This window comes from Falco cherrug, chromosome Z (genome assembly GCF_023634085.1).
Source record: "Falco cherrug isolate bFalChe1 chromosome Z, bFalChe1.pri, whole genome shotgun sequence".
Lineage (NCBI taxonomy): Eukaryota > Metazoa > Chordata > Aves > Falconiformes > Falconidae > Falco > Falco cherrug.
In genome coordinates, this window is record NC_073720.1 from 73,475,963 (window position 1) to 73,498,139 (window position 22,177).

At 43.2% G+C, this 22,177-nt stretch overlaps 1 long non-coding RNA gene across 1 annotated transcript; it reads right to left on the reverse strand.

Moving 5' to 3' along the window:
• Window positions 1–7,585: 7,585 nt before the first annotated feature.
• On the reverse strand, window positions 7,586–11,298 carry LOC129734752 (uncharacterized). Its single transcript, XR_008730329.1, has 3 exons — window positions 11,149–11,298; window positions 10,177–10,265; window positions 7,586–8,084 (listed from the first exon to the last, which is right to left on the reverse strand). It is a non-coding gene; the product is annotated as an uncharacterized LOC129734752 (long non-coding RNA).
• Between the last annotated feature and the right edge of the window lie 10,879 nt (window positions 11,299–22,177).

The following is a 22,177-nucleotide window of genomic DNA, read 5'->3' on the forward strand; positions in this document are numbered from 1 at the left end:
GGAGTTAGCTTTTGCCTCTAGACAGTAATTTCTGAAGTGAAAAGACTGTATTTTGTTGAGAACTTTAATACAGCTTTAGAGAAGAAAAATAGTGTAACACACATACTCCTGGGTCAGTCCAGTGGCTTCTGTGCTCTAAAACACATTTGTTTTAAAAGGGAAGCTGAAAAAACACAAGTCAGTCAGATAATGTCTCTGGATAGATCATGTAGGTAGGAAAGGGATCATTAGTCATCATTATTCAATGATCTTTGCAGGATACTCCTTTCCCTTCTTCATGCAAGCTGCAGGTTTCAAATGGCACGTTCACTTCTGCACCAGCCAGGGGACGGCATTCCTGCAGGCTAATAGGAACCAGCTGCTTGCCTACAAAAAAGGACAGAAGGAAGAGGTCATGAAAGTTAGATTTTTGCAGCCAGAGGAGACATCCCTTTAGAGATAGGGATGGCTTTGCCAGCCATATTTACCTCCTATTTGTCATCAAAACTACTGCATTATTTTTTTTCCTGAACAGCTACAAGGGCTAGTGGCCCTATTTCTGTGAAGAGTGAGAACATTTAAGCCCTTTTTGGCAAACAGTAATGGATTTTTTCCCTCCAGAGAAGCAAACCAGTTGATATGCACTTCAGAGGCCTGATTTATACCAGCAGTTTTAGGAGAGCTTGAAAGAGGCATGAATAGTGAGAGAAGAAACTTAATACTAAAGTGTGAGTAGTGAGAGAAGACACTTAAAACTACACAGATTCAGTTGGTGGACAGATTCCTCAAATTTCCTACTTGGAGCTCAGGAGGCCTTGGCAGGAACATGCACTGGCTGCTTCACTTCATGAAAGATGGAGCCAAGCAAGAGCAACAAGATAATTAGAAAAAATTACCTGGGACAACTAGGGGTGCTTACTTTAAAGAAGAGAACGTGCAATGGCACATAAACCTTCAAACAAGTTACAAATAGTACAAAGATCAATTGTTTCATGCATGTGGTAAGAAGTGAGATGGGAAGAAATAACCTTCATTTTCACCCAAAACTTCAGGAGATGAAGCCTGCCCTGGGAGGAGGAACGGGACCTAGCGCAGCTGACAGAGGGATTCTTGGAGGTGGTAGGAAGGAGCCTACGTTTTCAACATTTTGTAGGAAAGGAACTGTGATGCTGCTGTGGTATTTTCCTGCAGTGACTTCTTGGAGCTTGCAGAGAGTGGTACAACAGGTGAAGATGCAGTATCAACTTGGCATTTTAAGCAAGTTGCAGTCAGCAATTACTTCAGCCTTATGACTTCTACCTAGCCAATGTCTGTATGAGTTTCACCTCAAATTCAGATTTAGACAAGCACAAAATCCCATGGGAAACTTTGTAAACACCAAGCCACACATAATTTTGGTTTTCTTTTTTTCTTTCATCTCAGCAGGAGCTTATGCTTTGAAATGAACATGAGCTGCATCTCTCTGATAACAAGCCCATGTTTGACCCAAGTCAGACACTGCTTCTGAACTTCAGCAAAAGCATTCCTCAATTTTAGATTCTGTGGCAGCCCGAAGTCAGGATATTTTTCTTTTGCCTGTGGTTTTCCCTTAAACGTTTTTTACCTAAGTTGCACAGTTTTGTACCATTCTGTAAATGAACTGTGTAAGGTTTTAGAACTCCTCTGTTGCCTTTGTGCTTTTCACATGTAGTATGGGGCTTGGTCAGCAGAGATGAAACTGTGTATGTCTTGGATATATTAATTTCATGTGTATTAAAAAGGAAAAAATGTTTTAAGTATAGAAGGGCAGAGGACTGCAAATATTATCTGGAATCTAAGCAAGGAGTGAGTAAAGTCGATTACTATCATTACTAGATGACCCAAACATCTTTTCAGTATCACTGGGGTCTGTCCATAATTTTAACTGCAACAGATCATGAAACCATGGATGATGGGAACAAACTGGAGTATAGGGACTTGCAACGTGCTTACAGCCAGAAGTGGGTTATTGGAAACAGTGGTCAAAAAGCCAGGATATGCTGACATGGGACTTAGGTGTTGCTATTGAATTAATGATATCACCAAGAAATGGGAGGGTGGACATGAGTAATGCCCAATGAAATCATTGAAAGCATCTCCCAGGTTGACTGACACCGGCTATATCAGTATATTGTCTGTGGTCCCTTGCAGCATTTCTCTTCCTTTGAAGAAAATACGGAGGGTGTCTTTCTTGACCTAAAATACCTATGCCAGCAGCATTCTGATGCTGAATGTGTATGTTAATCAGAGGAAAAACCTTCAGCCTGATCTCATTTCTATGTCCCACCAAAGGAGATCAATTGGGTACTTGTTGATGTTGTAGTTGTGTTCCTGCACAAGGGTAAAACAATTGTGATAACACACAGTTCTCCCCTGAGAGACACCAAGATGTCTTACCTATGCTAACCTCAAATGTAAGAACTCTGCCTGATAGCTCTTGAGAAAGGAAACAATGAAAGAAACAGAGCAAAACATTTAAGGGGGAAAGCACCAGACAGGAATTTCAGAAGTGGTTCAAAGCATGTTCCAACTACAATGGAAATTTTAGAAAAAAATGAATTAAAATAACTGCTCCAGCATTCTTTAGATAGTCTGCATCGTTTGAGAAAGGATACACTAAAACTATTTATTTTAATTAAAAATAATAAGATTCCAGGGAAAGAAAACCAAAACTTACAACATCATAAAAAAATGGAAAAATACAAGGAGGAAGGAGTGAGCCCAGCCAAAGTTTAATATACAGCATAGCCCAGGGCTTGATTGCATTCATGGAAGACTGAACATAAGATAATGTAATGTGTGTAATAACTGTTTAAGGTTTTCATAAAATAGTGGTTTGGGGATAAAAAATAATGTGAGTGTAGAAATGCAATAAATCCTTGGACATCACTTATCTATGTGCTTGAACTTCTGAAAGCAATTAATTGTTTTTCAAATTTGTGCCCCACTGTACCCTAACTGCCCAGAAATATTTGCCATGTTTTCCTCATTTTTACCAGTTTAATCCATGCTTACGCCTTGTGATTTGTGTCCTTCACATGTTTAGACTGTTGCTGCTGCTTTCTTGTGGCAGGCAAGTTCACACTTCCAGATCCACAGGTGACAGCTCCCACTTGTCCTGCTCATCACCCCTTCGGATGTGTCATTTCATAAATGGGTAATGAGGTGGTGGTCCTCCTCGGGGCTGGCTTATGACCTTTCTGAAGCCAGAAGATGTTATACCACCTACTTGGGTGTGACAGATGTGATTTTAGGCTGTGTCTGTGTAGTTAAAACATCTGCTAGTGTTTTTTACAAGTGTGTTGGTAAATCCAGTGGAACAGACAGTGACTTTCTTCTCCACCTCACACAGAAGCCTTTGATGTGTCTGGGGTTACTGTTTATCTTTCTAGTGAGGAATAGTCCCAGTCAGGCGATCAGATCTCTCTGTGCTTGATGGTAATTTCCCACTCAAGCAAAAGGCATTTTTTGTGCTGTGACCAAAGTAGAATCCCAGCCCAGAAGTACCCACAACCCAAGGTGGATGTGGAACAAGCCGTTGGCAATTTATGTTGCCCATCGTGACACAAAACCCTGGGACCAACAACAACAACAAAATATTAAAATCTGCAAAAGTTTCCTAGAAGCTGGTGCCTCATGACTGGAGCCCGGTACTGGATCATGGGGTTGTCAATCACATACCTTCTCCTGCAAAATCATGAGCTGCCAACAAGGCATGCTACCTTTCCTGGTGTCAGTGTAGTCTCAGCCTCACCCCCTCTTCCTTTTCTTTCATTAGTGCTGAAGTGGCATGGGGTAAACCGTGCAACAGACTGCTCCCTTGGCCAGGAGCCCACACCTCACATCGCTTAACAGAGGCTCATGTGGGCGGGTACCTCTCCGGCCATTTTTGCACTGAAAAGGAGAGGAGCCAACTCTTACCTCACACCAGGAGTCTGGAAAACATCTCTTCTCTCCTCCTCATTAATTACTTGGAAGGAGACGTGCTGCAGCTAACAGCTTGAGGTAATTCACCTAATTCACAGCTGGCCGGGAGGCACTGTGATTGTGGGGGCTGGAAGATCCATTTTTGAACCCAAAAGCTGTAAAGAAATCTCTAACGGCGTGATTTATGTAGAAGGCTGCATCAATAGTTTATGGTGCAGAGTGACCCCAGATCATGACATTTTGAACCCTTCAAAAATGCAGGAAAAATCCAGGCTTCAGGCTGGCTGACCTGAACTAAAGCATCTTTGCAGACTGACCCTGCAAAATGCTTATTGTGCAGAGTGAGCTGTATAGGAATGTGCTGTAGCCTGATGGAAAGGACCCTCTTAACTGTGAACACTGAGGGACACTAGAAGGCAGGTTTTTCAAGTGTCACCCTATCCAGCCTGCTGCAGTAGTCATCATTTCAAAACACCCCAAAATCCTGAGTGAAAGCCTCAAGATGACTGGATTCAGCTTAGGAGAAAATAACCTGAACAACTTTTGGTACTATGTAGTGAGTTCCTTTCCCTTTATTTTACAGTTGCAAGCCCTGTAGCAATCACTTTACTCACATTTTTGAGCTTTTTTCCACCACTGTGAACAGTAGAAACTCTTGAAAAATACATTTCTGTGAGCTCCATTCATGTTCATTCATTTAGTGTAGCCTCAAGCAAACAGCTGAATGAGACACAGGACGAGCAAGAGAAATACAATATTTGATAGGAAAAATATAGAAGAAACCCAACATTATTAATGTCAAATTGATATTTATCTTTACATTTTCAATCTGATTTTTGGAGAAAATTGATTAACTGCTTTTGCTCGCTGCTGCATGTCATTACGAAGGCAACAATAGCAGCAGCAATACATGGTCTCGTGCTGTCTGTGGAGTTTAAGAAACAAATTCATGGGCATACGGGGGCTCACAGCTGGGTGTTGTGCTCCAGAAAAGGTGACAAACTCGCCTTTTGCAATGATAAGCAATCAGCTTGGGGTCATAGTGCCACAGTGTACTTCCAGTGAAATTACACCAATTTAACCAAATCCATTTCTTCTTGTGTTAAAACAGGTATAACACTTTTGTGAAGTATTTAACTTTTGTTAAGAGTGGTTCAAAATTATTTGCATCTAAAATAAGCCCTAAAAAGGGCATAGTCTTGATCGGGAAACTTTTTAGGATGTGATGTAGGAACTGCTCAATTTTCTGAAAAGACTTCCTATTGACTTTGTTGAGTTTTGATCAAATAGTTGCAGGACCGGCATGAGACTTATGTCTCCTGATTTTTAGTGCCCCTGTTAGTTTGTATTCAGTGTGAGATAGTTACGCTGTGAAATTGATGAAGTGTTTGTAGTTGCACATGCAAAATTAAAGGACACTTTTTGGAATGTTGAATTTGGTGGTAAATTCCTCTGAAAGCTTTGGCTTACACAAGGCCTATCATGATTATTTTATTACTCAATGCCAGGTTTGCTATTCCCTTAGCCCATTTGATCTTAATGAGATCCACATTGCAAAAACCCCATGCAGTCTGTACGGAATATATACAACCTTGCATGTTTATTTAATGTTGCTTACTTCAAGACCACTTAGGATGAGGAGAAAGAAGGTGGCTTGGTTCCTGCATGTGCAAAAGTAAAGGCAGATACAAGCTGTGTCAGGAAATTAGGGGCACACTTGGAATTAATTAGTTTCTGTATTGCTTTGAGAATATTATATGCTGGGCTTGAGGAGTGCTGCTGATGTCATCTGCCATGAAAGCACAGCTGGAGCACAGCATGAAGGCAGCAAATCCCTGAGACAGAATCACACTTGGTATTTCAGCCACAGCCACGTGCAGTTTTCTGGGAACTGATGCTGTCTTACAGGCAAGGAAGTTGGTCTGGAAGCTGAGAAGTAGATCCACCCCCATAGGCAGGAGGGATTCCTGCCCAAAGGCAGGGTGGCCTTAAGAGCTGGTGTGGCATGGCCATCCACTGGCTCCTGTGCACCCACCAAGCCCTAAGTCATTTGGGCCTGCCTGCACTTACATGCTGATTTCTGCGTAAATAAACAATGAATACTTCTTGCATCAGGGTAACAGAGATGTCTCCACAGCTGAATGGTAAAGGTCCCTGCAAAGCATCTGCAGCAATAGGATGAGGCTGGCAAAAGGCAAGAAGGTGAGGAATGACAATCCCAGTTTAGGGACAGGAAGGGAAGGCTTTGGCTGAAATGATATCACTCCAGGTCCTGCAGATTGCCTTGAACCACAGACTGGGAACTGAGCTCCAAGTGGTGGTCAAATCCCCGCTCGGTGTGTAAATCCTGAGCCAAACACTGTCGTTGTTAGGGTAGATCCTAACCAAGGAGAGGAACGAAAGCCCTGGTTGAAATGAAGGCTGAATGTATTCTAATTTTCCTGTTGCTGTCATAGTTTAAAACTTGGAAAAAGAGACAAATGGACCAGGTTTAGGTCAGGCAGAGCTCAGTATGAATCAGAATTAAATAGGCTCTGCATTTGTTCATCTGCACTTAGAGCTCAGTAAATGCAATGTCATCTTTCAGCTGAAATTTGGCTGCACTGTGAACTGTTTTGCTCTCTTTCCTTTCCTGCACAGCTGGAAATGAATTCCTCTTCAGTCCTTTTTGGGATGTGGTGAAGAGTGAAGAGAGAGAGGGGAAAGAAATCTGGCAAGCAAAATGCTTGTTCTAGATAAAGTGAAAGAAGTTGAAGTTAAACAAGGCAGTGTCACCTATTTAGGGGTAAGATGACACTTGAATCAACACTGGACCAGTGCAGCAGCAGCTGAAGTGGGGGAAGCGTAAACTAGAAGCATTCAGCAGTTTGGGGAGAAGGGGAGTGACTGCTGACCGAGGGTTTGGGCACAGGTCTGTGAAATGTTCATGTGCTCTCAGTGCTCTGAAGTGGGGGGGACAGAGAAAAAGTGTCCTGGAGTTTCACGCAAAAAAAAATAAATATGTTTGCATTCATTAGAGGTGGTGGAGCTCTGTCTGGGTATAGCAGTGCAGTCACTTTCCTCCTTCCATGGGAACAAGGAAAAAAAATACAGCCCTAATAAGGCATTTGACACAACTGCAAATGATGAGAGCATGCCACTTGAAGTGAAGCTGCGATCCACAAGGCTCCTCCTGAGCCACAGCTTGATACCAAAAACAACTCAGAGAGTGACTCAGAGGTGAGTCTTTTCCCCATCACCACTATTAGGGCTGCCGGACAGCTCTGCAGGCAGTGGTAGGCAGAGTCACGTTCTCCCTTGCGTTTCATGACGCTTGCAGAGGAAGAAAGGTCAGACCATGAAGCCAGCAAGGTTTTGTTGGGGTTTTGCTTTTAGAAAGTATGCTGTGGGGTTTTGCCAAGCTTGAAGTTTTTCCACAAGTCATCTCAACAGCCTGCTACTTCTGCCAGACAGCTCATTGCAGACATCAACTTGAGCATGTATTCTGCTACCAGCTCACGAAACCTAAAGCTTCCTACAAAGATTTTAAACCTACAAGCAGCAGAAGCCAAACCAGAAAGCCAGAAGCACTAGCCTAATTATGCTGATGCTGTCTGGAGTAATGCTAAGTGACACCAGTTGAGAAGTTTCATGAAGATTAACCACCCACCTCCTAATTGCTTTGAAATTCTTCATTCTCACTGCAAGGGAATTCACCTCTGCAAGGGCTGGTAGAAAGAAATGTGAGGAACCACAAAGAAGAAAAGGCAGGCTGAGTGGAGTTTCTTTTTAAACAAGAAAATGGGGGAAGCTGCCTTGCAGTTTGTGCAAGGCAGTACTCAGGAATTAACAGGACATCCCTAAGGCTCCAGAAAGTCAAAAAAATACCAACTCAGACTTTTAGATATGAAACCATTTTCTTCTGTTTGGCAGCATACAACTTTCTTATCAGAATAAGCAGCATAATATATATAAATATCCATAAAGCTAAGCAGGAAAGTGTATTGCAGCTGTTTGCTCATACAGCATCTCTTTAGACTGGGACAGTTTTCTTTGCAGTGATCACTTGCTTTTGGATCATACAGTCTTGCTCTGAGTTTATAATGCTTCCTGAGTTGTGGGGGTGGAGGTGGGGGTGCAGACAGATGACAACACAGATGGCACGTGGACGATGACTGGCACTACAAGAAAAGAAAAGCAAAAGAACAGAGTATCAGCAAGAGTCAAACACAAAAGCTTAATCTAGAATTGCTGTGATTTGACCTGGCTCTACTGTTGGGGCCATTCCGAGGGGTGAAGAGAGAATGAGAAAGCCTGTAAGTCAGAGGCTCTCGATCCTTCTTGTTTAGACATTCACTAACAATTTAACAGTGTTTGCCTAAAAACACCAACCAAGCAATACTGGCACAGCTCTCTATGTGGACAAAGCCTACAAAAAGGAGGGAGGAAGAATATGAGATAAATATTAGTCTTTAATTAGTCTTTAATTGGATTTCCCACAATACAAAAATCGTTTAATGGTCAAAGACAAGGGGGAATCAGGGAGATCTTGAAAGCGACTGAGATTCACACTTGCGCTGTCTGGCCTACCATGATGTATTACACCATAAAATGTTTTCTTGTCCTTTATTAAAGAATATGTGCCACTCCATCCCACTGCACTCTTTAATACTCCCAAATGAGCCATCTATGACTGTCATAACATTTTAGTAGCTTGCTTCACCTGCTTCAGTATTCCTATGCCCAATTCTGCTTGTGCACCTTCATGTGAGGGACAGTGGGAAAACTCTCACAAAAAGGACAAGTCAAGGGAGAGACTTACAGACAGCTCCCGGCACCTGCAACTTTGCATCTGTAATTGATCTCTTCACCCTGGGGTGGTGGTGCCCCTGAAGAGCATTTGCCAGAATTTTCTTCTCTTTGTAACAGCCCCATTCACTCATGTTGTCTAACTTTATGGTGTCATCCATAATTTCATCTACGTTCTCACTGTTATTTTTTCCTAAGCAGATTTACTTCCCTTTCTCCCAGAGCTCTCAAATAAAGCACTGTCTCCCATTTGCAAGCAGACCAACACACCCACGAGCCAATATAGTCATATAATGGTAATCGTAACTTACAAGAAATCTAGCAATCACCGGCAGGCCTGTGATAGCTGTCTCCTGAATGTCACCCAGTGGGAAAGGATAGGTACTTGCTTCAGTGACCCGCTTGCAACTGGCATGCCTCTTATTTAGGGCCATAAGAAACAAATTTACACTGCACCACAGAATGTAAAAATGTCACTGTGTAATGTTTGGGGTTTATTCTTTCCCCATGGTCTTAAAATCCTCATTGTATTTGCAAGAATGCTTCAGAGTTACAATTTCACAACCTATTCCACTTCCCGTACCGTCACCCAAAATAGTGGTTTTACAGGCAAAACTGTTCAGCAGTCACAAAAGCAGAAAATAAGCAGCATCACCCATGTGTGTGCAAGGAGATATTTTTCTGGCAGCAAATGAGTGCCACCGGGTTCGTTTCCTGTAGAGGGCAGAAATCGACACAAGGTTCAACAAGCACAAATTTGATGTACTTAGGTTTTGCCAAAGCTGCTCAACAGAGATGGACCCAGATCAAGATTTGCATCCAAAGGAGATTTGAGAGAGTTCAGTGTTGCATATGGAGCTAAACTCACAGTTCGCTGCAGTAGCAATGCTCTAAAGGAAAATTCTGCATCTAAACACCGCCAACCTTTTGGGGGGATATTGTGATCTCAGTTTGAACTTGACCCTTGTCATTCAAGCCTCTCTCAGCTGTATGGTTTCTTGTTTCCAGAGATGTGAAAAGCCATTATTTCTTAAAGCATACTTCTCATTACTCTTAATGCACTTTTAATTTCTTAAACTTAATGCCATCATATGGCCTGCATAGCATACTGTTCAATGGCACCTTTGAGAGCTGTGGTACTGGTAGCATCTAGATCATGGCAAGACTCAGGAAAAGAAGAAGAAATTCTAGTTTGGAAAATAGTGTCTATGTAAATCTGGTGATACAGGGGAAAAAGCATTTTTCATGCAAACAGTACTTCCCAGACAGTGAAGTTACAATACATATGTGATAAACTCCAGTTTGGGAATGAGCTGTGTTTCGAAATCCTTCTTTCCTTATCTCTCCTTTCCCCATGGGATCTTTTTCCCATGTATCTTTGCTACCATCTCCTGTCTACTGGCAGCAACTCTGTCAGCCTTGCACCAGAATGAAAAAAAAGTCCACAGAAGATATTATTCCTACCTTCCAGGACTAGCTGATGGTCTCAGAGAGGCCCAAGATCCTCATAAGGATGTGTCACCCTGTTCCCTGAAGAACATTTTTGCGATAATCTGGTTGAAAAATATGCACAAAGGGGAACATATAAGTTGTCACTATTACCTCAAGAAGCATGATCCTGTAATTAATTCATATTCCTAAAGATTATAACAATTTTCTAAAAGTTTGGTGGTGGTTCTTAATATTGTGTGTAATCTAGAAACCCTGTGGCTTTCGGTTTTACCTTCCCTGTGACCTCAGCCTTACAGGCTTCCTTTCACAAGTGCACTCTCTTGTTTAGACTTGGCAAAGTATGGGATGAAAGACTAATCAATGCATTTGCTTCACAACTTTAATTTGGTTGAAAATCTTAACTGCTTCCATTTAGCGGTGGTAGTGGTGGTTAATGAGAAAAATAAATAGCTGAGTACTTCTAGCAGCTGAGGCAAGAAAATTACTCCAGCCAGGAAGAAGAAAAAATCTTAAAATGTAGATTAGTATCTAGAAAAATGAAGGAAAGGAATATTTTTCTGTTCCAGAACATACACTGGGGAAAACAAGGAGGAAGCATCACACCCTTCAATAAAAATTCTCATTTCTTTATATTTATGATAGCTTTTTGTTACTTGCACGCACACAGCTACTCCCTGAGTATCAATAGCAGATGTTACCCCTACATATAAAGAGGGGAACCACATATAAAGAGGCTGAGGACTGCCTCTTCTGAAATATTTTGCAGAGCTGTGGTCCTGGTGACAGCTGCCTTTTGGAAAGGGCCATGCATGAAGAGACAGGAAAGGTATGGCTCCTTCACACCACACACCCTTCATCCTTACCCACAGCTTATAGCTCTCAGTGACTGTAGCCTCCAGTTTTACCAGGAAAACTGCTTTCCCTCCCACCAGGTCAAGCAGTTAGAGGTGAGTGGGGAGGAACATTTTGCCCACATTGACTAACCTTTTTTGTTCTACTGGTCTTCATGGTTGAGAGCAAGGGTTCAAGGTCGCAGCTGCAAGTGTGCTTGCTGTGAGAAGAGTGACCACAGAAGCAACACTGGTACAGGAACTGATAACTAACACTACCAGAGCCCTTGAGAGCTCAGATGCATAAAGCTGCCTTGTGTCATGCAGTCTCACACTGCAGGGTAGCTCTGTGTGTGGGAAGTCCACAGTGGCGTTGCAATATCCGTAAGCAATTGCTTGGTCATACCTCATTTTGCAAATTAAACCCAATTTTGTTCTCTGGCATTAGTAAGCAAATGTGATGGCAGGTGATTTACCAGATGATGCTCGCACATTTGGAAATTCAAAATAGTTTATAGAATCTGAGAAAATGTACAAAATTCATGGGGGATGATTAAATGAGAGAGTTGCATGATATTACATATGTCTATCTACTGGATTCAAAACCTTACTTCCTTCTTCTCATGATGACTATTAATACATTAGGTTATATACGCTTAATATCCTATGCACACTTACTTTCCTGCTTCACACCATGTGCTGAACTGATCTGTCTACAACTCACACTTGAGTTCTGCTGACTGCTCCCCTTGCTCCTTTGTCCGTGCTGATGGGTTCCACTCATGCTCTGGGCTTTCTCACGAACGTGGGTCTGAGTCGATGGAAGCCTCCACCAGAGGCAGGGAGTCCACCACGGTTTGCTCCTACGTCCCTGGGCTGCCTACTTAGTTCTAGGAGTCCGCCAGCACAGGTTATTTGCAGCAGAGCAGCCTGTTGTTTCAGTGTTGCAGGAGCAAAAGAGCGTTCACTTTCACTGTGACCACCCACCTCCTAGGACAATTAGTACTGCCATAATGACAGTTGTAAGGGTGAGCTTCTTACAATGCTGGAGTGATCTTTAGTAGGGACAGGCTTGATGACAGCAACCTCAAGATGTCTGAAATACCACAGAGATCCTCTAATGGGATTCAGGAATGCCTTTATCCTCATTTGCTGGCTGCAGCTGGAAAGACATATGATTTTAATTTTAGCTAGCTCTCCACCATTTCAGAGACATATTTACAAGAGCACAAACTGACAGAACAGCTCTGCAAAACAACAGCTCATTGAAGTACTGCACAGCATATAAAAACCAAAATGCCACAATATAAGACCTACCAAATAACGTGTGATGGAATAGGCATAAACAAACACAGGATGGTTCTGTGCTTGATATGTGTGCTTTTGCATATTTCTTTCTGGTTGTGTAAGTGGATTTGTGCCTCTCCACCAAACAGCCAGTGGAAGATAACTGCTGGACTGGGCATCTACAAGTCTTTATTTAAAAAAACAAACAAACAAACAAACAAACAAACAAAACCACCAAAAAAACCCACAACAAAAAAGTAATCTGCTTTTCCTCTTATCATTTTGTTGGATATCCTATAATATATATTTTATGTATTTATATATTTATTAATCTGTCTTTCTTTTTCATTTTCTGTGTTAACAGGTGTTTTTGTATGGTTGCCATGGGATTCAAGCAGCATTTGTTATACTAATGAAGACAGATGAAACAACATTCACATTCCATGTGGCCAAAGAAACGATAGGATATTTTGAAGGAAGTGGCCCTACTGCTGCAATCTTGAAGGTTTCTGAGTACATTAATGGTGAGAAGTAGAAAGTAAATCAGTAGGATTAAGAAGAGGATCACAGTTTAGAACAAAGTAGACTTACTGCATTAGCAGAACAACAACAGTGATGTGTCAGGAGGCCTAGAAACACACTACACACACACACCCCTCAAGACAGTTTGGCATTGGAATAGCTCCAAGTCCAGAGCAGCAAAGATACCAAATACTTTGTGAGTTAATCTTGTTAGCCAGGAGTAAGGCACTGAAGGGAAAGAGCCTAAGCCCCACCAGATATTTTTTAGATTTTATTTAATTTTACTTTTTTAACTGGCTGTGTTTTGTCTATATAGCCAAAAGCTATAAAAACCAACAGATTGTTTCTAAATAACATGTTGAAAGCACTGGTCAGGTCCCTCGCTGTAGGGGCTTCCAGCCTTTCAGTCAGGGCTGTTGCATCTGACTGCGTAAATATGGTATGGCTTGCTTGTTAGGGGTTAAACTCTCTTGTTTTCTAAATAAATTCTGGGTGCTGCAAACCCAAGAGAGGAGGAATCCAGAGCTTCAGGGAAAAGAGAAGGCTCAGTCTGAAGGCTCACACTGGAGTTGGACAATATAGGACTTCGCCTCTGGCTGCTGCCTTGTTATTTGGAAAGATATTTAATTGTTCTTAAGCGTTTGATTGTGAAGAATATCTTGAAACTGTGACAGAGGAAAAAGAACATAGCAGGAGGAAACTTGGTTTATGCATCCTTTCAGCAGCCAAGTGTTTTGTAAAAAAAGAAAGCAAACAAAGATAAGTTTTTTTTATTTGTCTTGAACTGCGAAGAGCTCCTCTTCTACCCCCAAAGCCAGCCTTGCCAGCACACAGCTCTTTCCTATCTCATGTATATACCCCAAAAGAAGAGGAAAAGAAGTATCTATCAACTCTTTGACACTTTCTCAACAAAGTACCACCCAATCTGATCCCATCCCAGGCTTGGCCACTGCAGCAAAACCTGACCTGACACATGCTCGGTCATTGCATGCTGTTCCAGTTGTCCTGTGTGTTCATACAGCACCTAGATAAGATGACACGTAGATTGTATGTGGGCAAGGCACCCACCTCCATCATGGACTTGTCAGGCAGGACTTTTATCCCCCAGCACTCCTGCTCTTACCTGTGTGAGAGGGGCAGTAGTACTGTTCCAGTGTGTGAGGGGTTGTGAGATAAGTGACATTACAGGCATAAGAGCGCTCAGTCCCTGTGGTGAGAGAGGTCACAGTGATTCAGAAGGGTCAGCTGAGCTGAAAATCTTAAAGGAAATCTTGCCTTGTAGATACTGACAGGGATAAGTACATGAACAGCTGCAATTCACTTAGATATGTGTGGTACCTAATGTAATTTCCTTACCTAAAAAGCAGGAAACAAAGCAACAAAATACTCCTTGACATGTGACATCACTTCTTAGCTCAGTTGTAACTCCACACGAGGCTCACTGTGTGAGTGTTGGTTATGCCTTTCTTTTGTTTGAATGTGGATATTGTGAATGTCCCACCCTGTGCACACAGGTACACACGTGTGCATTCCGGAATACACTTGCATTCCCAGGAATGCTGTGGCTTGTCCAGCCAAGCTGCAGGGTCCAGTCCACTCCTAGTAACCCTGTTCACCAGCTAGCATTAGTAGTAATGACAGAGGATTTGCTTCCCAGAAGTACTGAGTTGCTTTCACTTAACATTTAGGCAAACTTACCTTCCCAAAGCGCTACTGGAAAAGTATCTGGAAAAGTCAACAGAGGTGTCAGGGGTTGTGTTAGCTTGTGCTCTTTCAAAGCATTGCTTGGTGCAGCACAGGACTGAGCAGATAGTTGCCTCCCTGAGCCCAATGGCAGTGAATGTTGAACAGGAAAAGGTAACTGAGGTTGACTGCACAGTTTTCTATTTGCCATATTGATAATGCTTCGGTCAAGATAATGCTCTATCTAGTGGTTAAATTGCTGTTATCTGAACACCAACCACTGCTGAAAAACCCAAAGGCAAATTAACTTCAAGGTTTCACCACTCAAAACTGTTTATTTTAGCCACAGCAATGTGTACCCAGTGAGACCATCAAACGAAGGCACAATCAGCAGCAGCTCCAGAGGTATCTTTGCAGTGCTCATGATAACAGCCACAGGTTGCAGGCAGCTGACTGCAGAACAGGGTCCTGTGGCAGTTACTGGGTGGATTGCCAAAGGAGAGCGCTGGGTAGAGAGCAACGACATTACGCGGTGAAGCTGCTTCTTTAGGGTCCTTCCTCCGTGCCTTGTCACAAAGCTGCAGGGAACAGTATTGCTGGGGTCCCTTCTACTGGCTGCCCTTGAAAGTCCTTGAAAGTGAAAAAACACTCAGATCCAGTCCGAGACAGGGGGCACCTAGATCTAGAAGACAGGGAACAGTTACTTGCTGTATTGGATTTGCATAGCAAGGTTGGGTTGGGTTGGGTTGGGTGGGGGGTGGGGGTGGGGGGTGGGGGGTGGGGGTGGGGGGTGGGGGGTGGGGGTGGGGGGTGGGGGGGAGGGGGGAAGGGCACGGAGGCTGCAGGGCTGGCTTCTGTGAGGAGGTCCCAGAAGCTGCCCCCGTGCCCCACAGAGCCAACACCAGCCGGCTGCAGGCCGGACCCGCCGCTGGCCGAGGCCGAGCCGGCAGCGAGGGCGGTGGCGCCTCGGGGGTGACAGCTGGGAAGGGGGAAAGTCGCTGTGCAAAGGCGCTCGCAGGCAGCGGGGAGCGAGAGCGTGAGCGCAGCCGCCCTGCAGGCACCCGGGCCGGGCCGGGCAGGGCAGGGGCAGGGGGGGCTCCAGGCGCCAGAGCAGAGGTTCCCCCCCAGCCCGTGGGGAAGCCCCCGGTGAGACGGGCTGTGCCCCCAGCCCCTGGAGCCCCCGGGGGAGCAGCCCCCCCCCCGCAGCCCGGGCAGGGCCCCACGCCGGGGCAGGGGGACGCCCCGAGGGGGCTGTGACCCGCGGGCAGCCCGCGCTGGGGCAGCTCCGGGCAGGGCCTGTGGCCCCGCGGGGACCCGGGCTGGAGCCGGCTGGGCCGGGGGGGCTGCGCCCCGCGGGGGGGCTCACGCTGGGGCAGGGGCAGCGTGAGGAGGAAGCACCAGCGCGGGAAAGGTGTGATGAACCGAGCACAGCCCCGTTCCCCAGCCCCCTGCACTGCTCGCGAGGAGGAGATAGAGAAATCAGGAACTAAGTTGAGCCCGGAAAAAAGTGAGGGGGGGGGGGGGGGGGGGGGGAAGTGTGGGGTCGGGGGAAGGTGTTTGTAAGATTTGGTCTTATTTCTCATGGTCCCAGTCTGATTTGAATGGTAGTAAATTAAACTGATCTGCCCAAGTGATGTCTGTTTGTGCATGATGGTAACTGCTGAGTGATTTCCCCATCCTTGTCTTGACCCACGAGCCATTCCTTATACCTTCTCTCCCCTGCCCAGCCAAGGAGGAGAGGGACAACTGACAACTCAGCTTTGGTGAGCGCCTGGCATGCTGCCAAGGTCAAACCACCATACTGGCACTGGCACAGACTTGTAACCATGGGAGTGTGACTCAAGTGTAGGATCTCAGAAGAGTGTAGGAGAATAAATCCACTAGATGCTCAGTTGCTGTTGCAGTGGAAATGCAAGTAAGTGAGAGTTGTAACGGGAATGGACATCACCCATGAGAACAACGCCACCAAAGTACAGCAGGTCTGGATCAAAGTAAGGGAGCAGCTGGAAAGCAAATCCAAATGTAGTTTTAGGCATCATAATTCCTGAAGACATTAACAAGAAAGTTTAGAAAACTTCTTCCATACATTATCTCCACAAGAACAGTGTTTATTGATAAAGCAGTATGTTTACAGCTTGGTAAGGTAGAAGCTATACAGTAAGAATTAGACTGCAATTGGATAATGCACCTCAGGTATACTAAGGACTGATCCATGACATTTCTTGGGGAGAAAATGGGGATTATAGTTCCACAGGGTATGTAGATAGCACCCAGGAGGGTGAGGCTTGGAGACAGAGGAACAAGAGGAGCTGCCCAGCTACCAAAATGATATTGGTGAAGATAAGCACAAAAGACAAGAATTGGTGTAAACATATATCAGCCCTTCCCAGGAAAAAAAAAGAGTAACAAATACAGCCACTTGTGATAACACAAATCAATAATAGTGATTAGACAATGAAAAAACTCTTTTCATCTGGAAAAACACTCTTCTGTCCTCAGGTTCACTGCATGCTGAGCTTCTCAGCAGCAGGTACACTTTCAGCAGAAAGGAAAGATACAGCTGTAAAAAGATTAGTGATCTTTCTTAATATTTAAAACCTTCTAAGAATTAAATCACTAAGATCCTTCTCTTTCTGCATATAGTATTATACGTCCTGGGTATTTTTTCATTAACTGTCATTATTCAGTAACTGTACTCATTCTGTTGTGTTCCAGTTATCTTTTCCACTGAAGAGCTCTCAAAGTCAATTCTTTAGAAGCTAATTACAACATATTTTTGGGACAAGCAAGATCAGGTTTCTCAGTGAAATAATGAAGGGTATGGCTGGAATTAAGATTAGTTTGCAGCTTGCAAACATCAGGGCTGAAGAACAACAGTAACTGTGCCACTGCAAAGTAGATCCACGTTAAGTTTAGGCCAGCAGCCACCAGATTTTGCTATTAAAGAAACACAAATTTTTGTTCCATACTGTATCTCTGGCTCTAGAACAAGCATAAATTTAGGAAGAGAATTCAGGAAGCAGCAGTCAGGATGCCAGTCAGGAGACTGCACAAAATAAGCTCAGGAGAGTAACTCTTAGGTCTTAAAATAACAAAATTAGGAACTATAGTAGGAAGTCCATTTGAAAGGTTCAGCATTAAGTTTAACATTGCAGCAGAGAGACTGTGTCAAAGAAATGTAGTATGAAGCTGCTCAATCTCAAGAAGGGAACTGCAGAAAATGAAGCAAACTGTAAAGCACATAAAAACATCTAGGGCAGAAAAAAATTAGAGCCTATGAGCAGCAAGGGAGCTTTTAAAAAATACCGTGTTAGAAGCCAAAGTAAATTGTGTGCCACAACTCAAAAAGAAAACAAAGCAAACCAAGTCCTTGATAGATCACAATCTACAGAAGTTAAGGAGCTTTCAAATGGAGAACATAGGCATTTTAAAAAAGAAAAAGTTTCTCAAATGAGAACAGCAGAAAAGTTTCCAAAAGGGATAGAGGCAAATTCACAGATGACAGGTCTGTCAGTGTGCTCTGTAAGGCATGGGGAAGTGCTCTCAAACATCCCTGACACAAGCGGACAGGCTGGGGAGTAGTACAAGGGGAGTGGACTGCAAAGTGAGGCCAGGCATGCATACTTTCCCCATGCTATTCAAGACCAAAAACTGAGTTAGATGAACCACTGGCCTGAGCTGGTAGCATATTCCTGAAATTCTTATCTTACCTTAGTTCAGGTTTAAGTTTTTGCTATATTAAAACTTACTGAATATAACTGAAAGACCAATAGGAAATAAGTAGATATTTTTCCGTGGTAGAAGTGCATCCCTAGGAATAATGCTAAATCTCATTCTGGTAACTGGTAAGGTGGGGTTGGGAAAACTTGTTCCTTAAAGCAGAAGTTAAAGGCCTATAGTAACAATGACATTTTTAGTTTTAAATAAAAGTTCCCCCGACAGTTTGCCCCTAGTATCCACTTGAGTCCAGACTAGTCTAATGAGGGCTTGGTTTTGTAGAAGCTATTTCTGTTGAAAAGGTTTGTGCCATACACACAGGACAAGAGAATTTGAATGGAACAGTTTTTATTTTCTAAAAAAAAAAGAAAGAAAAAAAAAAACAACAAAAAAAACAACCTTGCTTTTTGCAAAAACACCTGATGTGACTGGAACTCTGGCTATAAACGGTTAGGGCTAAATGGAGAGAAAAGACAGATTCTAAAACATTAATCATGATGCTGCTCAGTTGTGGATTGTGAGTGGGTATATTGGTGAGGCTGTTATTTTCATACTAACAGTTTTCTCACCACTGTCTCTCTGAAGCATTTCTAAGGTGGAGGCTGCAATTACATGCTCCTAGCACACCTCAGACTCTGCAAAACTTTAAAATAAATTTTGGAGGAAGAGAACTCAGGGAAATAAAGAGGGATTTTGACTTCTTGTAAGAAGAAGAAACTAAATTACTCAAAGGAGGGACCTCCCATCCTGGAAAACTGGACTTCTCCCAGGGTTTTCTTAATCTTTTCAGTAACTTTGAGATGGGAATATTAAGATGGAGAAGGGAGTTGTTTCCATTAGACAAGAGCAATTTGTGCTTCCAGCCAAATTAGCCTTACAGAAAAGCCTAACAAGGAAGGATTTGTATGCATGATCCCTAACCCAATTCCACAGACTTAAAGGATCCATTAAACATCTGGATGTTTTAGTGCTTTTTCAAACACAATTCAATTGTGTTGAGACTGCAGATTACTCTAAACCATACACAAATCTGTCCTCAGGTCAGAAGAAAAGCTGCTGCATTCACCTGCTATGCAATTGTTCCATGTCCTCACTGAACTATGCAGCAGCAGGACGTTAAATGGCATGAAAAGCACTTGTGGAACTGTGATTTGTTACACTTATTACCTCTGACCTGCTTGGAATTCAGTGCTGAAGGCATATATCTTACTTTTACGCAAGACCCTCCCACGTCGCACAAGTCTTCTCCACTCTGTATTTTACTTGCATCTATCTCTGATTTTCCCAGTACTTCAAAAATGTTGTTGACCAGATGCAAAATACCGGAATATCACAGTTCCAACACAACATCTCATCCCCTACTGAGGAATCAGAGTCTGAAGATTACCCCATCCTTTCTTTGCTTGGAGTGTGGCTTTACTCTGGAACATGAAAAATGTACTATCTCCATTCCTCCCTGTTCTGTTCCTGGTCTGAATTTAGAGTCATGCCTGCATGCTTTAGGGACAGAATTATTATTTTTTGTTGGCTTTCATTCTAGCCACCACTCAAGAGCCACCCAGGGTAAACGAGAAGGAGCCATCTTCAATTATGTTCTCTACTTGCTGCACAATAGCAGTAGTGTACATTAGCCAACATTTTGTTACTTTGCTCATGAAATCAATCAGATTCATACCAAAGTGACTGCATCATTGAGACAAACAATATCCATAGAAACAGACTTCTAACTTTTTTGTGCATGAAAATATTTGGGCTTGTTTTCCTCTTTCCACTTCTGAGAATACTGAGACAATTTTGGCTAACACACATGCGCTTTGAAACACTATCTTTCCTAACTGATGAAAGGAAGAAGAAGGGATGGCTTCTTTGCTGGAGGAAAATGACACTTGTCATCAAGAAGGATGTGCAGCGCACTGCTGGGTACAGCCGTTCTTCATGTTAATGTCTGTCATCCTCTCTCTAACCTTCCCAGGTTTTGACTGAGTATAGAATATATTGCTAAAGCACTAGGGCAGTTTTCACATTTTCCTGGTGTCTTGGAACCTTATTTCACTTCAGGCATGGCACAAAGTTTCCTTGCGGAACTGTGTTGTGCAGAAGCAACTGAGGTCAAGTGAGTACATAAGAAATAGTTCTGCACACATGCAATAGGCAAAGCCTTGCTCTTTGAGCTGAAGATCAAGGAAGAAAAAAACTAACAGCTTGCTTCTTCAAGCAGGATATGAGCCAGAGACACAAAATAATTCTGTGTAGACACTATGTTCGGTGCAGAGTCATGAGCGGTGAAGGGTGTGGACTCCTGTGGTGCTGTTTGCATGGAGGACAAGCAGAAGGGAGCTTTACATGACTTCTGCTTGCAAACTGGAATGAGTTTTTCCTTTAAGAAACTGGGTATTGGAAGTTACAAGGAGAGGCTGAGCAATTCAGAGTATATTCCACTCTAAACAGGAGATTCCTTCTCCTACTGACTGATTAAATACAATGGTTAAATATGGCAGCTCCATTGCTTGGGGTTCTAAGGATTGCAAGGATTTAATTAACGTTGGGATAATCAGTTATATAACTGCAATGTATAAGCAATAATTAGCCCTTGGCAAAAAAAGCAATGAAGCAAAGCAAAAGGAGTTTCTCCCTCTGCTGCATAAGCTTCCACAAAGTGACAGAGATCAGGGCCAAGGAAATCTTCATTAGAAAATATGCTCACCTTTGCTTGTGACACCATGTTTTTTCAACTAAAGCCAGCCTGCAGCTTATAGCTATTGGCAATGGCAAATGGTTGCAACGTTAGCTTTGCCTGTCACTGCAGCGCAAGCAGATCTTGCACTCCAAGGAGTGGCCACACTATTCCCTCAGGATCTGCTGTCTGCATCACAACAAACTGATGGAGGAAAAATATCCATTACAGCAGAATCACCCCCCACAGAAGCCCACATGTTCACCACGTGTTTTCCTGCCTCACCCTTTGAAGATTCTACTGGGAGCATATGTAAAGGTTTCCTGTCCGTATTGGAGGAGGCCATGGAGTCTCACATCCCTGAGTTAAACTTTGCAAACTCTTCAAGAATCTCAACCTGCTACTGAGTTAGACCTCAAGTTGTAAGCAACACTAGCAGAAGGGCTGAGATATGCTTTCCTCAAAACAATGGACCTTCTTACAAATGTCAGTGTGTTGTTAAGGAGTTAACTACACTGGTGCTCTGAAGTGATTGCAGAATAAGTATGAGAAGCTAAGCATCACATGGCAAATCTGCTGATCATACATCCAACCTGTTGTCAGGTGCATAGACAAAAAGAGGACAGCAATGAGTTACATTTGCATGGTTATTCTGCTGGTGGTCTGCCCCCAGTTTTACCCAGAGGTCTTTCAAAGCATTCAGAAAATTCTGCACGTGTGCAGTGCAAACTAAGGTTGCACAGTGGTTTACAGCCTTCAGAGAACTACTAGATGTGTTAAGCACATTGAATAGGTGTGACCACAGCTCACAGCCATGGTATGACAACTGTCTTCCGTCAGCTAGCCAGAAAGGCTGGAAATTTTAGTATGGTTGTTTTTATATCTTCTAAAGAACAATCTGTGTAGGGTACTCTAAGCAGCCATGCAAACATCTAGCTTTTCTTTTCCTGAGAACTCCTGAGAACTTGGACACTGTGACATGTTGTGGCAATGAGCTGTACCTTGGGGCATTTGTGCTGTCAAAATGGAGAGGTAGTGTCTCCTCATAAAAGACGTTGATGCTAAGTGTGGGAACTTGTCTTTTTACCCTTGCTTTCTCCTTAACGGCTGATTCTATCCCTTCTGAAGATGAGGTCAGGTATTTGTTCTCCCTGGGGAAAATTCTTCTTAAAGATTTCTCCTACACACCGTCTTTTCTTTGTGCCTCTGGGAGACTGCTGTGTTAAGCTGACTGAATACTGCAGATATCTTTGCTGTTCTTAATTTCACATCTTTCTTGTGGTTTCTCTTAGCTTTTACT